The sequence below is a fragment of the Meleagris gallopavo genome, chromosome 1 (assembly GCF_000146605.3).
Source record: "Meleagris gallopavo isolate NT-WF06-2002-E0010 breed Aviagen turkey brand Nicholas breeding stock chromosome 1, Turkey_5.1, whole genome shotgun sequence".
NCBI classification, from domain to species: domain Eukaryota; kingdom Metazoa; phylum Chordata; class Aves; order Galliformes; family Phasianidae; genus Meleagris; species Meleagris gallopavo.
In genome coordinates, this window is record NC_015011.2 from 27674689 (window position 1) to 27692816 (window position 18128).

Below are 18128 nucleotides of genomic sequence, written 5' to 3' on the forward strand. Positions count from 1 at the left end.
GTGCTATTTTTTCCTATAGACGAGGTATATTCACCAGTGTACTGAACACAGCTTCACTGTATGAACTTTGCCAACATATTTGTTGCTATATAACAAAATGCATATACTGGAATCTTCCAAGTTAGGTTTGTAGTACAGGTAAAAAATAAAACACAATTTAATAATTTTGAAATAAATGCAGAAATTTGCCACTTGACAGCATCTTCAGTTAAATGTTATTAGTTTATTTTACAGCATATTCCTTCCAGACATCTTCACTACTATCATTTACTAAGCATGCCATTTAACAACATTCATTTTTGAAAGACATCTTTACAGTGACAGTGGAGAGTTTAATATCAAAGTAGAAATATTAATTTTAAAAAAAAGAGTAATTAAAAACATGGATATTAATAGTTCAGAAAATAATAGATTATAGATCTCACAATTTGTATTATTATATATTTTAAGGAAAATAATGTCGTTGCGCAATTCAAAGCAGTTGTAATCTCCAAGCCAAAAGCTTTCTCTCAAAACAAACAAAATCTCTACTCAGAACTCATACTGTATCCTCCCATCTGTTCACTTCTGTTCTGCCCCAGATATTTTCGAAGTACGGCCAGCCCCGGACCCTAAAGACAGGCAGGTCTCCAATGGGATCCAAAAATATTGGTGTTTCATCTTCTGTTTACATGGAGACATCAGCTTTACCAACAGTAAAAACGGTGGCAAAGTGTAAGTTATTGTAGTCCAAAATTTGATTGCAGTGCTCCCATTTTCTACATAACTAAAGAACATATCTAGTTTCACATCTCATTGAAAACATATTTCTCTCTACTGCAATTTACTAAATCTTACCATTGTATTGCTGCACAGGGGGAGAACAATGCAAAGATATCACACAAAACAGAGCTGTTATTGCTCTTCTGTGATGCAGATATCAGGTTTGGTTTCTGTACTGAAAATTTTTTTTTTCTCCCCTTCTTTAGAGGAACTTAAACCTGTACACTGCTGCTGTAATTCTGCTCATGTTAAAATGAAGAAACACCAAGATGTCTAGTAATGACTTGCTTCGCTTTTATCAAAGAAAACTAATGACTAATCACGTGGAACAGGTTGTAGTGAGTCTACTCAAACAGCAGTTTCAGGAAAATAATGGAATGCCTTTCTTGCAAGAGTCTAATCCCATTCTCCAGCTTTTGATCTCACTGATACTTGTGTTACTTCATTGAACAAGCATTGACTGTCTTCATTTTCCTTTATCACAGGGCTGGTTTAGTCCAGTATATCTATTCGTAAAAATCCTTATATTTAAGCATACTGTTGGCCAACAGTTATTGGGATTTAAATATGAGCTTAAACTACCCTACTGAATTGAGGCATACACTTTATGCAGAGGAGAAAGGTGTGGGAAAAGATTTAGAGAGATGGGAAAGAAAAGAGTGATCCCTAATTAAAGGCATCATGTTAAAGACAAATATTACCTTTTCTTTGCAGGTTTTTCCAGGTGGAAAAGAAAATAATACAATTTTTCCAAGTGTATCATTAAAATATTTCTCAGCTCAGTAGCACATTGCCACACCAAATTTCTTACTGGATACATTTTTCTCCTAGCCCCTTCCCTTCTGTGGACATGCTAAGAACCTACTCACAGCTTTCAACAAGATCTGCAGCAGTCGTTTCTTAGCAAGATGCAACCAGTCATTGCATCTGGAGAAGTACATGTTTTTCAGTATTCAAAAAAAGTTTATTTCTGGAAATTGACAAAGCCAAAACCTTTTGACGTAGGAGACAGAACAGCAGGCTGCTCATCACAGAACAGGTACTTGTTGGTAACAGAGAAGACCAAGATGCAAACCCTAGCTTTGTGTAGTCTACATCAAGGACATGAACACTGATGCTACTCTCCGTCTATTGGCCTGAGGTCGAGACTGCCACAACCAAGTATTCCATTAAGTATGCACAATTTTGATAAAGCAGGTAGAACATGAAGAAAAAGAACAGCCCTGATTTTTTGTCCTACACCCTAGTTTCCTATGTCGTGCTCTAGTACTGTGTTACTGTTAAAATGTCAAGCTGTGTGACGAGAAATCCTATACATCCATTTCAATATCTGCATATGACAACATGAAAAAAACTTTTTTTTTTTTTTAAATATAAACTTATTCACCTGAGAACTCCCACTAAGCAATTTAAACAGCACTAAATACATACTGTGTACCTGACATCCCCTGCTTGAGAACTCAGCCAATGCCAACAGCATGTGGATATGACATAGGACAAACAACAGATCTGTCACTTCTTTATACAGTCATGTGAAAACATGTATTTTACATTCCATAGAAATGTTAAAGATTTTTTTCCTATTTTCTCAGGAGCTTTTTAGAAACCCCATAGCTGTTGGCTCTCAAAGTTAGAGAAACTATTACTGGCAGAGTCTTGGATGTCACTAATTTCATTCTGTTTTGTCTTCCTTCCAGAAAACATTAATTAAGGACATTATTCTGAAGCACTAGTGTCTGAAAATACCCATGAAAATTCATTTAAATGACTCAGTTTTGGAAAACAGACTTATTTCTTTTTAAACAAAGAAATAGTAGGCCTTCATGACTGCAGAAAATCAGTAGGTTTAGCACAATCTGTTCAGGATTTGTGAACTACTTCCAAGCTCTACTTGCTGCCAATCAGTCTGCGCTTTCTCAATCTGGTAAAAGCTAAGCGCAAGTCAAGCCTTTTTTTTTGCTTTTCATCCTGTAAAGTTTATAAATCACAACATTATTGATGGCTTTTGTCACTGTACCAAGTTAAATTCCTGTAACACTGATTTTTTTTCTCATCTTCCTACAGAATGCTTGCCTTTTACATAAAAAAATCCCAACACGCTAACTTCCAATGGTTGATTCATTTCCATGTACATAGAAAATATGGCTAAAACAAACCATTAGACAAAGTTTGTAACAACTAATGCAACCCATGACAGGAATATAAGGAAAACAGATTAGATCCACAGAGTGCATCTCTTGTCGCTGTCTTCAGAGTCTAAAAAGAATGGATTGTTTCATTTCCTGAATTCATGGATCCCTAGTGAGGTATAATTGTATGTCCATGATGGTTTCCAGGTAATTGAAGGAGAATATAGAGAAGGAAAGTTTTAAAATGGGCTGTTGTCAAGGTAGTAACAGATATTCTTCTCACCACCATCTCTATTATCAGTCTCATCCTTTCAGATGATAGAGACATAGGAATAACGAGCACATAATATATATTTTGTATGAGATGAATACTAATCTGCTAACTGTTGCACACAAGTCATGTTTTAAACACAATTACAGATTTCAATTATCTTTCCTATGCTAGCGTTTAACCAATCTCAGGTTCTCATGCTTCAGGTTACATTTCCTACATCATCTCCCAGTAGGAAAGGTCCTATATTGAGCCATTCAGAAAAACCACTGTGCATTGAGGACCCAGTGATCCACAGAACAGCTAATCTGAAGAGGCACAAGCCTGTGCTACTCTGTGCTGCAGGTCCAGTGTAGCCTTCAAGTTGCTTTGTGCTGCTCAAATCCTTGGCTGCAGATTAGCTCAGCTCTCTGTCACAGAGGAAAATGCAGACAACTTCCATTGGTGCTGATGGCTACACAATGTGTGTGGCTTTGCCTTTAATTAAAGTGCAATATTACATTGTCAAAGAAACACCCTTCACAAATTCAGTTGTTTTCTGGTAAATTGATATGATCTCTCAAATGACTGAAAAATAGAAGCTTCTCTCCACAGATAGGATCTGCGCAACATAAAAATCCTAGAAGGGTTTGGTTGGAAGGAACTTTCAAAAGTCACCTAGTCCAAGCCATCCCACAGCAGGCAGAGACATCTTCCAGTATGCCTTGGGAAAATCCAGCCTTGGACTTTTTTTTTTTTACTTTATAAAAAAATGCATTTGTCATCCATCTAAGAGCTACTTAACTCCCAGCATACTGAACACTTTCTCCTTTATCATTCTGTAGAGGCTAGATAAACCCAACAATTTCAGTGTGCTAAAATAATCTTAGGTTCTGAGATAATCCCTCCTGTCACATATTCTAACATATGCATACATTTCTTACATTCAGAAACCCCAAAAGTCACTCTTGTTGACTTTCTTCAGAGGCGCCATTAGTATAATGACCATATGAAAAGGTACGCTCACATCTAACTCCAATCCATTCAGTGTCTGCCCTGGAGCCATTGTCTTTGAATACATCAAAGTACTATGAAGAAAGGCATCATAATTCTGGCAACTTAGAGAAAACATATTTAAGAAACAGCCACACTTGCAAAATCTATTTGTTATACAGCTCTGTCAGATGACTGTTTATATTGAAATTCTTGCATTGAATAGATGTGTAGTTTGTACACTTTTATTTTGACTGTTAAATTTACTTCAGCAATATAACGATGTTTTAACTTTAAATACATACTATGCATACTGTCCTTTTTTTTTTTTAAACAGTTCTTTGTAAAATGCACGTTGCCTAATTCTATCCAACTGCCACTGTAGCAAAGTTTAACTTCACCGCCTTTCAAATACTTTGGAGTTTTCCTTATTTTTGTAGAGAATTATGGAGGCGGCTCTAAGAGAATCAAATTATGTTCCAAAAGCTTTTGAAGAGAACTTCAGCCTCTCCAGGCATTCAGAATTCTCTTCTTCAGGCAGACAAAGCTGAAGGATCAGGTCTGATCAAAGGATCTCTCTTCCAGTCTCTAGATTTCCCAGAAGAACTGGAATAATGAACATTAACACAGTCAGTAATGTGTGCATTTAAAAGGAAAATAAATCTAGGGGCTTTTTTATTTCAGGAAATGTGCGTATAATCTACATTTCTAAATCTGTACGCAATTCAACACCACTATACATCAAATAACTTAGCCGTTCTCTAAGCAATTAGAATTTCAATAAAATGCCACATTTAGAAATCACAATGCAGAGGTGGAAAATGATAGATGTAGACATCATAGCCAATTATGAAAGTAAAAATTAGAAAAGCCACTGATGGCAAAATAAGTATCAGTTTTTTTTTTTATAGCCGGTAATTTGTGTATTTCTATTTTTGTTGCCTCCAGTTATTTTATCTTCCTTGAATATGCTTTTTTGCTCCATTAGATTCTGATTCTGTGGTTAAGATTCTACCACAGAAACCCCAGAGCCCCACTGAAGTCTGACTTCTTGGGCTCCACAAGTCTGCTCTACATTATTAGTTCAAAGAGTTGATATCTTTATTGCTGCTAAGTAATACAAAGCAATTCCATTAATCTCAAGGCAAAAATGCTTCTAACCGCTGCAGTGATTGGAATCATTACTTTTGAGTAGATTTATTAGTGAGCTGAAATTTTGATTTAAAGGATCCAGAAGTGTCTGAAGAAATGTTGCTGAAGTGTCCCAACTGCATATTTAATACATCCATTAATTCACTCAGAAAGATTGACAACACAATATCCAAGTTTTTTTGCTCGAATGGTTGTTATATGATCAAGTCAACTCTCCACTGTGATGCTTTCTCCTCCTAAGCCCAAACTCCATTTGTTTCTCTTCACTCTTGTAATGCTATCAATTCCCTTTTTATATCACTGCCAGTTATCTGCACTATGGTAACCATTTCCAAAGAGTATTTCAGTAGTCAGATTTCCTTTTGTAGCAAGATTTCTATTGGAAATGTATGGAAGATGCTTCCACATTTAGCCATCTGATTTCAGAAGTGCTCCAGTCACACCACCACTCTGACTGAATCATTTTAAATCATTTTAAATAAGTGAGTATTTCCTATATTCATTGTTTAATATTTGTTCCCTTAAGTAAGGTCTTGGTTGTGGAATATTTTGTTTTCTTTCATGTCATTTTCTTCCATTTAAATGTTAGACGGTCTTCTGTGTTTGTTTTGGGAGCTTTTTGTTTGTTGGTTTTCTTACGTTTGAAATGTTCTGCAGGTTATATGGAATAACTTAATCTACTAAGCTAATGAATTTCACCAATCAACCAAGCCACTTACGGCTTCTGAAGTAGACACAAGAGGGTTCTCCTATCATTTCTTTATCACAACAGAAAAATAGTGGAATAATCCATTTTTCCTATCTTTTCCTGCTGGAAACATTGTGTCCTACTTAGGCTAACACTTCAACCCTGCTGATAGAATTGTCCCTGGCAATGAACTTGTTCAAAAATGCTGTGAATTCAGAGCAAATATATTACTGTTTCAGGCTGGAAGCTTGGAAGCTCCTTGTTTCCAAAATTTTATTCAGTGTCTTCTATTTGCTTTGTGATGGAGCAAGGAAAGAGCTGAAGATGGCATTCCCATCTCTTTGGGTGGGAGAACTCAAGGGGCGCACAGCCACCTGATGGGCACTATGTGACCTGTAAGGTCATCTGTGAGGTAAAATTGGATGGGAGATTACATGTTGCATAGCAAAGTACATCAGTGAGATGTAGGCAAAAGGAATTACGTAAAGTAACATGTATAGAAATACTATCTACTGTCTCATAATTTTTTCACAAAAATAATCCACAGATATTCTCAGTTTGCTTCCATTACATGAAATAGCATAGTATTCTGCTCTCAGATCGCAGATATCAAGTACAGGGGAAAAAAAAAAGGCCAGGATAACTTTAACTTTAAAGTCGTTTACCCTGTTATATTATCTACACTACACATGGCATCATCACGGACACTTGACTTGCACTGTTACTGAAAATAACCAAGACAAGCTACGGGACAAAAGAGAAGACGTAGCAGAGTATAAACTCCCACTGAAAGCACACAGAAATGAACATGTTACTCCTGGGGAAGTAGCAAACGTCTTCACCCAACATTTGTTGGAATTAGTAACCTTATCTGCTGGTAACTTATAATATTTTATAATTAAATAATGAATAGAGTTCTTATATTATATCTTAAAGTGGCATTTTTCAGCTACACTATGTTTTTATATTACTGTGAAATACATTTTATATACTGCACAAGTATAAGCTAATTCTATTTGCCCTCAAATTTTTAGTGGTTCAGAGATGTATATAAAATATTTATTGTTGTAACTAATACTTCAAGAAAGCTTTCTGCAGCTGACGAATTCTTTATTGATTGTGACCAATTTCCGTATTTAGTTCAATTTATACTGCAGCTGACTTTTCCAGTGATTCCTTTAATTAATAATAAATATTAAATTTGCTGGATTTCTTAAAGATTTTTCTTGATGTTTCAGCTATGAATACTTAATTTTGTTTGCAATTAAATTAGCATGGAAGACTTTATAATTTCAACCATCTTGCTCTCTGAATCATGAAGTAGTATGTTTTCAGTAGAAATATTAGACTATAAAGCACTGAAAGGTTTGGGCTGCACTGAGCTCCTTTACAACTTGGATACAAAAATTGCACCTGAAATATCGGGTATAGTAGTTTTTCGATGCCTCAGCTTATTTCCTTGAAAAGATCTGTATCTTCCAGAAGTTCTGCTATGTAAAAATAGGCCAAGGAATGACAAATTCTCTTGGATTTTAAGTGGTCATTGCCTCAGTCTTTTTTTTATTAATACTAGAAAGTATACGCATCATCAAGTAATGTGAGACTTCATTTCAGCTGAAATGTGAGGAACAAAGTGGCAGTCATTGGAAATGCAAAGTATAGAGTGCAGTAACCACCAAAGAAGTCATGTATGTTACATAATTATTGAAATGTGAAGTCTTTCTAAAGCCAGTGGGAATGAGATTCTTAGCTCTGCAGAAGTAGAGGAAGATTTATACAAAGATACTATTACCGAAAGTAAACTAAACTGCCAAATCTATGTCATCTAGTGTTGTTTCAAAAATACTGCATATTATCATAAATTTGTGACTGTATGTGTACATACAATAAGGATATTTATAAGTTACTACATACATAATATACACACACAATAAAGCTCTTGTATCTTATCTAAGCCTCACTCTTAATTCTATTAGTAGCATCTCTTTACTGTTACTAGTAGTTTAGCTATGAAAGGAAAAATGAGGAAAAAAGTAGAATTCTCAGAGTGCACGACATTAGTTCAGAACCAAAAATGTTTTTCCTTTCAAACCAAGAAACCCTGTTGTATTTGATATATATCAGACAATATATCTTAATAGTAGGTAAGTGAGAAAACATTTGGTACCAATTCTGAGGCAAAAGGCCAGTCAATACATGTATTTGTATGTTTCTATTGTGTGACTTTCCACATTTACTGAAGAAAGACATTTAAGATCCAAGGAAGCTGAACTCTCTGTGCCCTTAGTCTCTATGGCGAACTACCCACAAACAAAAATATTTAATTATGAATATTCTGACTATATATTGAGCAAATGAGATAAAAACACAGAATTCTAAATTACCAAAACTGACTGCATTATTCTTCTCTTTCTCCAGTTTATCAGTTCTTCCGAATACTCCTTTTTAAAAAATTGAGTACAAATATATATATATATTCCTGACAGAAAATAATTGATTAAGCAGGGGAATGAGTTGTTTACAAATACAGCTGAAAAAATCCATAAAAACAAAGATTCTGTTAGACAAAATGAAAGGATTGGTTTTCATTTTGAAGAAAAACAAGTGAATCAGTGTGGCTGAACTGTCAAGCATTAATTGTTCTAAAAGTCTAATGACAAAGGGGGAGAAGCGCCAGAAATTCACATGATTTATTATCTTCCTACACTTCAGTTTCTAGCAAATGTATAATCCCAGAGAGATTCTCAACCACTTCCTGACAGCCTCTCAGCAATGAATTAATACACAAGGTAATAGAAAACTTAATGTAGAGTATCAGGACTGATTAATGGAAGTCATGTCAGCTGTCAGTCCCTTGCAAACTGATTAGACAAAGCACTCAAGAAATCTTGATGATGCATATTAATATTGCCTGAAAATTTAAAGAGGATCATAAAAAATAACAGTAGATGATGAAAAGTATTCTTTTGATGCTTACCATATATTTATTTGACCAACTGATTTCTGCAAGTAAACCAGGACATGAGTCCTCATAAAATTAATTCTAATTATTTCTATTTGAGTTTTTTAATCTCCACTGTAAATTTTACTTCCAGGCCTTTGTTTATTACTTTAACTAGAGCATTAAAACACTTAGCAGTTAAGTTTACTGTTGGCAGTAAAGACAAAACAATAGTACTTAAAAATAATTTCATCCACTGTTTAAGAACTGATGCCAGGATAAAATAGTAGAATTCATCAGATGCCAGGACTACTAAGGCTGAACTATTCTGTGTTGAAATAACCCCCTTTAAACGTGATCAAAATCAAACTTTTTAGTCATTGATGCATTCTTGGCCTTGAACCACACTTGAGATGTTATGTGAGCAGACAGTATGCCAAGGGAGGATCTTGTAAATGCTTCATAAAGGCAACATACAACATCTCGAACACTCTGGAATTCCCTAAATGCAGAAGTGCCTAGTGCTGGCGTTGTTTGTTAGGGGTTTTGTTTGTTTGTTTGTTTGTTTTTGCATTTTCTATAAAGCATCAGTGAATGTTTTCCACTGTAGAAGATTTTGGTCACAATACAAAACTTCCATGAACATTATATTGACAAAAATATGGGGGACTCAGTTCAACCCTACCATCTGTTGAACAGTCCAAGCATCCAAGCTATTAAAGCAGTACCAAGTACTTCCATACAGTGACATCGCCTGCATTGTAGAACAATATCACCTGATGGTGTTTTCTCCAGGAAAAGTCAATGGGGAAGCATGGAAAGTCAAACCTCAGTGCAACTTCTACCTATGAGCCAAATTGACATAACTGTTCTCTCTCTCTCTCTCTCTCTCTCTCTCTCTCTCTATATATATATTTTTAACTATATTCTATACATAATTCTCCATAGGGCCCAGTATCATACAAGGCAGAGGGCACAGCTGCCACTGACTAGTCCTTGGATCACTTAAGAAAGATATTGTTCAGAATTCAGTAACAAAGAAGCAATAGCTCACCCATTTTCTGAAGATAGGGTCTCCCATGAAAACTCCCAAAGGAGGCAATCTTTAGTTAGACATGCTTCCGCTTTGGCAGCCAGCCCTTAAATGAGATTAGGGAGGGGTGGACGCATGGTTCTCCACAGTCACACAGGTGAACTTCTCACACCTGTGCTCTCAGGCCTGGCTACACCCCTTCACCAGATGCTCAATGTTCAAGCTGTGACCTAATGGTTCCCACAGAGGCCCTTACGGCAGTAATAGAGAACAAAAGATAAATTTAGTGGATCCAGGCATTTTGCAGCCTTTTTCATATCATATTTCCAAATGAAGCACAGCTGAAGTTCATGGGTGTTTTGAGCTTGTAAAGTCACTGCTTCAGTCTAAAAATGTTTCTTGATTTGCCTGGCATTTGTACTTCCCAGATTTGGCCTAGCTCAGCCTTTGAACAGCCAAATCCATAACTTCAGTACTATTCCTACAGAACATTTCCAGGATTGATTGTAGTAGCCCATTTCCAGTCCTTGTTCATCAATCAAATTCCAGATAAGGCAATACAGCCAGCATACATGAAATCACACATGCTCCTAATGCCCGTAGAGTGTAGGATCGTTCCAAAATAAATATGCTTGTCAGCCTGCTTCTTGCATGGAATGTCAAGCCTCATTTCTGCCTAACCATCTCTAGAATCTACACTTTTGGAAAATTTGGGAAAGCTTTGAACATAGAGATTGGACCTCAATGAATGAGTGAAAAATTCTCTCGTAGCTGATTTTGCCACATCCTTTATTCATTCAGAGATTTCAATACACTGTTTGTTCTTTTATTCCTTCTTAAAAAGACCACTGTACCACCCCTCAAAGCTATAGTTTATGCATCCAGCTCCAAATTCTTCAATTTCAGGATAGCTCAATTACTGGAGATTCCAAACTAGAGGAAAAGAAATGCTCCAATTAGGAGCTTATTTTCAAGGGAATTTCTCCCATAGAAGGAGATTTTCAGAGGGAAAAATTTCCATGACGGGTACTTTGGGGACATATCTTTTCTGCTTATAGACATTTCAGTCCATAAAGGCTCTGGGACAGACAGATTAGATATCTGCTGTTCCTAGTATCTACATGTCTGCAAAAGCCAGGGAGGTCTCATTTGGGCTCATTTTCTTTGATCATGGTCTATATGAGAGAAGGGAAGGAAGTCCTAGGGAGTAAGGTTTGGAGAAAACTGCCAGAATTACATCCATGACGTTTGATTAATTACATTCTCAGGAAGTAACACAGATTCAAATTTATCTACCCACACAAAATTAGGGATCAATTTCCAAGCCAACCAGTGCCATATCCCCTGGAGCTGCTAAGATTCATTCCAATAATAAACTGCTGATAGATAAAAGTCCGTAATTGAGTACAGCGAAGAGAACCATCCATGATGCAGGTAAGTTGGTCACAGCTGAATGTTTAGGAGCCATTAAAGAGTCTCAGAAGTCTTGGCATGTCCAAGGCATTCCGTGGGACATGACACATGCATGCAACCAGAGCCCTCTAAGGGCACCCATAGCCCTCAGCGATCAAATAACAGGTGGCAAAGAGCCATTACAGGGCTTAGGTCTATGGTAAATTTAAACTTAATTAATCTCTACAAACTTTGTTTCTAGTTCCTCACATCTCTGTGGCTACTAATATCTAATTCTAGCCAAAACACATCCTAAATAAAAATTGCCAAGCACGGTCACAGGTAAACTGGAAATAATTAACACAAAGAGCAGAACAGCCATTAGCCATAGTTGCATCTGCTGATGGATCATCCCTCACTAATTTTAAATATAAAAGTATTTGAGTGTTATAGGCAGGCTATGTTCTGTCACCACAGCTGTCATATTTTGCCAGCACCACCTGACCCCTTCCTGGCTCTCCTTGGCTGTCCTTTGGAAGAAAAGTGACAGATCAAAAGAGTGCAAAGCAGGGTACAGCCAGCTTAGACACCTTACTGTTTTATGATTGATTGGCATTGAGTTTCCTGGAGAAGAATCAGACTCATGCTCGAAGGAGAGTCCTGCTGGTAAAGGAAAAATGGCTGCATACAACCTGGGCCTTTCTGGCCCAAGATATTCTGAGAAAACACCATGCTTTTGAGGCCAATTTGCAGCCCCACGGCTCCTATAAAAAAAAACTGAGCACAAAAGATGAAAGGTTCTTATCTCCTTTGCACAAGGAGTATGCTGTCATCACAGCAGCACTTTCCATGCCCACTGCTGGCAGAGGTAGCAGGACAATGGGTGTAGAACTGCTGTGGGCCAAACTACCCTTGCACATCCAGGCATGTGATATTCCTTACCTAGCACATTAGATGCTCTCAGGGTAATTATGTCAGTGAAACTAAGCAAACACTTCACAACAGAATGAACTCACCCAAGCAATCTATAAAGGATTAGGCAGTTGCCAGCAGATGAACATTTCTCACAGAATAATCATTCTGTTCCTAATCCTCAGCATTGCAGCTTAGGGAAAACCCACAAAACCTTTCAAAACTGAGCATGGGAGCTAAACTTCATAAATCTCCTGGATACAAAAAACAAGGATTCAGCAGAGCTAACAGCTGTACAGCACATTATGTGATTCTGCCTCCTCTCCCCCTACCCCAGAAATGCAATCAACGGCCTGATGTCATTTTCCCTTTCAAAGATACAAACATCTTATCACCTCTCTCCTTTTCTCTTTCTTTCCAAGACGATCTGCCTGCTACACAATCCAATCCAAATAGTTGTTCTTAAATTGTATTTAAAGTCTTCTGCTTTTATTTCAGATCTCAAGAATGCCCAGATAGATGTGTGTCATTTTTCCAATCAAGAAAAGAAATTGGCCTCTACCTACAACCCAAAGCTATTGTTGAGTGTCCATGATTTATTCTATTAATAATATTTTAACATACCTTTAATTAAATATAAGAATTGATATCAACTGGAAAGCAGCAGAATGAGGATGAGGATGACTAGATTTTTATCTGTTTAAAGATATTGCAAGATGAAAATAAAATTCATAGACTGTCTCTTCAGAAGAAGCAGGAACATTTACTATCAAAAATATTTTCTGAAGCCAGAGTGTCCAGGTGCAAATGAGCTCTACAGGCATTTCATTCCTTACTAAGCTGGATACTTGTAATTATTTTACCTTACACTGACTTGATAGTAGGCTGCTATGTTGAAGTAATCTGTCAGAGAATTCAGTACCAATTTTTTTCTTCTCTGCTGCAGTGGTGGAAAAATTTCCATACTGACTATTTCAAAGGAAAGTTGGATTGTAACTAAATAAAATAATTTGAGGGGAGGGGGAAAGGTGAGGAAGGGAAGGGCTGTTAGCCTTGCAAAATGTCAGCTTCTAGAAAAAGCTCTTGCAACTTTCTAGGAAAATACTTTCCAAATAAGAAGTGATAAATATTCAGCTTGTCATGCAATCTTTATTTTTCTTCACAAAGGCTTGGAATTTCTTTAGGTTAAATACCCCAAGCTGTTCTGTTTCTGATCTTGGCCTTTTTATGAACTTCTATCATACTGTGAAGGAATACCTAACAACTTGCATACTGAGGTAATTTTAAGATATCTGTACAAACCAGTGAAAGGGCATAAACACCTTTTACACAGCTGACCTGTAAAAAATTAGCATGTTACAAACTGCAGATGCAATTGGCAGCGTGAACCTCAGTCAATATAAAAAGCTGGAGAGTGCCTAATGAGCTGTATGAGAGCAAGACTTGAGGGGATATGTTAACTAACACAACATCAGCTATGACTCCGCAGTAGGGGCTGACAGGGATGAGCTTGTGGTTCGTGACCAGCTGACTGCTGCCCTGCTGGCTGCTGCAGGCAGCTTCAGCGGCATTTCTGAGCCAGGGGTCAGTGTGCAAGGTAATGAACAGAGCAATGCAAAGCTTGTGCAGCTAAATCTCTGTGCTGCTCTTCTTTCCTTCCTATACTCAGGGAACAGCCTGAAACTTCTGACACTCTCTTGAGCTTAATAGGCACTTCATTTCATCCTTGACAAGATAGCAAGAGACCTCAAGCAGAGTTTTAATTTTATCTTCTGCCTGCTGGCCACTTAGGATGTTTAACCCTCCTGCACCTTCTAATGCAGATGACCGAAGCAGATCACAGTAGCCAAGAAAAACATATAAGGCACTTCTTCATACATATTTTTCATTTACACTCCCCAAAACAAAACAAACAAACAAACAAACAAAAACAACTCAAAACAGTGAGATTGAAAGTCTTTAAAATAAATAAAGGCAAAGATTATACAAATAGAGTGACATGACTGAGATCTGAAATACACTCAGATTCTTTTAATTTTGCAAAGCTTTGGCTCTGACAATGTTGTTGAATTGCATAGAGCATCCTATAATGCAGGAAATTAAATGGAATTTCAATTAATTTTATTTCATCATCTGCAGCAGATGCACAGGTGTTCTGATACAGAGATTAATACAAATATGTCTAAAAAATGTGTACCATTATCACAGAAACTCATCACAGAAGTTTACTATCTACAGTGGCAACTAAAGGTGGAAATATGTATCTAAATGACAAGGATAAAAGCCAAAGGAACACAGGAACTAAATCATTCTCTCTTGATTAGTGAGATATGACTGCCACTCCTCCATTTCTTCACAGCTTATCTCGGTTTTATTTTATGTCCTTTTATCCTAGTCACCAGAAGACATCGTATTTCTTTCTGAAACTATTTGCCCATTTTAATATAGAGCTACAAAAATATCCATAAAGAACAATGAAAAGGACAAGAGTTTCTTCAGAGATCATTTAACAAAATTTATAGTATTATGCTATTAGTGGAAATAGGAGAAGTTTGACTTCAGACACGACCCTATTCACTAGATTCTAGAACTGACACCAAAACATGGAAAGCATATCTTTCCTACACAGTGCTACGATACTGAACTTATAATACTTACATGTAAATGAGTTCCAGGTAGATGAACTCAGAGCATTTGTGTATTTCTTTTTTATCTTCTGAAGGGTCATTTTGATACCTTGCATTGTGCTCTAAAAGTAAAAATTACATTTATTGACGTAAAGCACATCAGGAAAGCCATCTTTTCTCTTTTTTGTTCCTTTTCCCACTATAAAACCACTTACAGCAAAGTCTGCTATCTGATCCACCAGGAACAAGTGAGCTCTGCTGGGAGTTCAGCATATCCATGGGGAACAGAGCATCATTCAAAATTGGTTACGCAATCCTCAAAGGAGGATCCTGACCACAAACAGTAATTACAGAGTTTTCCTAGTTGTTTATGTTTAAACCAGTTTTCTCAGCTTTCCCAAATTTTCCATCCTGGACTACTTTCTGTGTTCTCTCTTGGATGTATTTGTCCATGTAAGGTCATACCTTTACTGTTTTTTGGAACACGTATGCAGTTTGCCAGTTGTCCTGAATTCTAAACACAGTCCACCATACTTCTTCCAGCTGCCTGAGGTTTACAATTTACACATAAATTAAATATATATTTTTAATAGTATCATTAATTGAAGTAGTAACTGATGATTGAAAATCCATGTAGGACATACTTTTCAATATTTTTCACTTGACCATGAACTTTTATGTTTACTTCTCCAGTCCTTTCTTCATGTCATTGCAACTTCCTCAAGACAGGTTTTGCCTAAGTTTTTTTAGAGAATGGGAAATGGCAGAGCCAACCAGACTACTAAGTCTGCAGATAGAGAAATTAATCAACAAAACCCACTATACTTTATGGAAATAAATGTAGTTGATGTGACATGATTTTTATTTATTTCTTTTTACTACATTCAAAGGCGAGTAATATGTTTGCCTTTTCTTGAATGCCATGCTTTCTGATTAAGTTTGCAAATTAACAGCTAATAGCTCTAATATTGTTTCTATTTGTTGTTGAGGTCTCTTGAATAAGTTTCAAGTCCATTTAGTGTAAAGATGCTAACCCACCCAAAAATTCAAATGCAATTTTTTCCACCGGTCTGCTCTACTGTTCTTCCTGTCACTGGTGTTAATGGTGTAGATTAACCACCTAGTCAAAGCACGTGCAATGCAAGGGCCAAAACAGGCTGTATGCCAGCCTCTGTCCATCTTTCTATTACCTGCCACTAGCAATAATAATAATAAATAGTGGTCTTCACCTTAATACTAATGTACTCGTAAAATATCTTCTTGTTTCGTTTTACACTTCTGCTATTTGTATTTCAGTTTCTACACTCCTGGTGCTATACATACAAATTCTCCCCATTCCCAGTACCAGACTGTCTGACTCGGTACCAGCAAGTCCACATGATTTAGTGAACTTGTTTCCTCATCCTTTCTGCAGACACAGCTCACGTTTCTTTCTAAAATTGCTAACTCTCTTGAAATCTTTTTTCCTTGACCTTCCTTCTGTAGAAAGGCTATGATCTAGCTTTTTGAAGTCTGCCCATTTTCTTTCTTCTTTTGTCTTCTGTCCTTTCATTACAAAGAATCATGCCTCTTATATTTACATTATCATTTCATTGTTCTCTATTCTTGATTATCAAGTATAATGACTTTTAATTACTTTAAGTTTCAGTGTTAAGAAATTGCTTCAGCACATTGTGAGAACTTTGTGTACAATTAGGCTACATCTACAGCTCAGCTGATATCCTACAGCCTTCAATCTCATTACACATTTCCTTGCAGGTATCCAAGAATGCCATACTCATTGTTGTTGGAGGCCCTCCTAGGGCCCAGGGTAGTCTATCTGATGATATCCATCATCCAGTATTGCGGTGAGAACACATGCAGCCTTAGAAGTTTCTATGCCTGAAAAAAAAAAAAGACCAAAGATACTCCGTGTTTTCTCCCTGAATTATACACCATGCCATCTCAAAACTACCAATTTCAAATAACTTATAGTAAATTTACCCTCTCACTTGACATGGAAGCCTGTCCTATCTAACAGGGTAGAAGCAATCTGCATATCCAGTGTCTTCCTTCCCCAAGAGAAGTACCACTCTCACTCCATCTGCTTTATCGCCTTAAAATGATCATCACAGGCAACATTTATATGGACAATTTTCTGGTTCTTTTTGTTGTTTGCAGTGACTTCCATTAGTGCGTGTCTATGTTTCTGTCTCCTCTTTCTCCACATACTCTTAATCACAAAGTAATAATTTTTCCTTCTTTTATCAGTCCAATTTTCCTGAGCCAGCTATACCCTTGTATATCAACATCGCAGCCATGTGAGTTATTCTCTAGAGTCTCTATCATTCCAATTAAGTAATAATTTTAATTATGTGCTGTGATTTCCCTGCCTGCTCTTCCTAGAGACACGATGCTGAACACGTGCATCAATAAAGCCTTCTGTTCAATTGTTCAGTATTTAACTTCTCTAATTGTATTACATTTTTGCATTGCCCTTGCCAGGTACTGATGTCTACACTGCAAACTCATGGGTTATTTCTAGCCCCCTCAAATATCCCTGAATGAGAAAACAACATTGCAACTTAATAAAAATTATATTTTAAGGTGACATCCTTTTAAAAGATGGGCTTTTTAGTATTTTCTGTAAATAACAGAACACAGACTTGTATAGAACTACCTGAAAATTTTGTTTATTCAAAATAAGTGGCTACATGTCTACTTCAATGCAGTAGTCATTCAAAGTGTTAAACACACTTTCTTGAACAGGAAACAATATTGTATTGAGAGGCTAGGGGGAAGGCTGATGCTCAGTTTGTTGAATTTCTTATTGATTTCCACGGTGCTATATTGATTTACACCATTCAATTGCTCTTTCTAGGTTTCTACTGCCCTCTTTGCATCCAATTTCCAGGTATTCAGACAAACACTTTAAGTCAGAATATATTCTTTAAGCAGTAATCTCTTTGGTGTCCACTAGTGCTTGAATACTAGATAATGTTTCAGAATAGGACACTGATATAACTCTCTTTTGATTCTTTTTATTTAATTTTTGACCACACACTGCTTTCTGACAAAGGTATCCTCTCTGCACATTTTGTTTTGAATTTTTAGCTGTAGGATTTTCCCTTAAAATAAACCACTACTATATTGAGAAAAATTCTGTAAGTAGTAGTTTCACATGAAACATGGCAAAAGACAGTAACTGAACGCCTTGAGACAAATTCTGCTATCATTCTTTTTCAGTGAAGTTGGATCACTACACCAAAA

The 18128-nt window shown here is 36.6% G+C and overlaps 1 long non-coding RNA gene across 2 annotated transcripts in view; it reads right to left on the bottom strand.

Moving 5' to 3' along the window:
- Window positions 1-203: 203 nt before the first annotated feature.
- LOC104909665 overlaps window positions 204-18128 on the bottom strand; it is a 19020-nt gene continuing 1095 nt past the window's right edge. Inside the window, exons 2-4 of one of the 2 annotated variants that reach the window (XR_004159741.1) lie at window positions 16657-16760; window positions 14911-15001; window positions 204-4740 (exon numbers count right to left, since the gene is read on the bottom strand). This is a non-coding gene — a long non-coding RNA (uncharacterized LOC104909665). Of the gene's footprint in view, window positions 4741-9969; window positions 10672-14910; window positions 15002-16656; window positions 16761-18128 lie in introns of those variants that run through there. The other variant, XR_002111680.1, reaches the window with a different exon arrangement.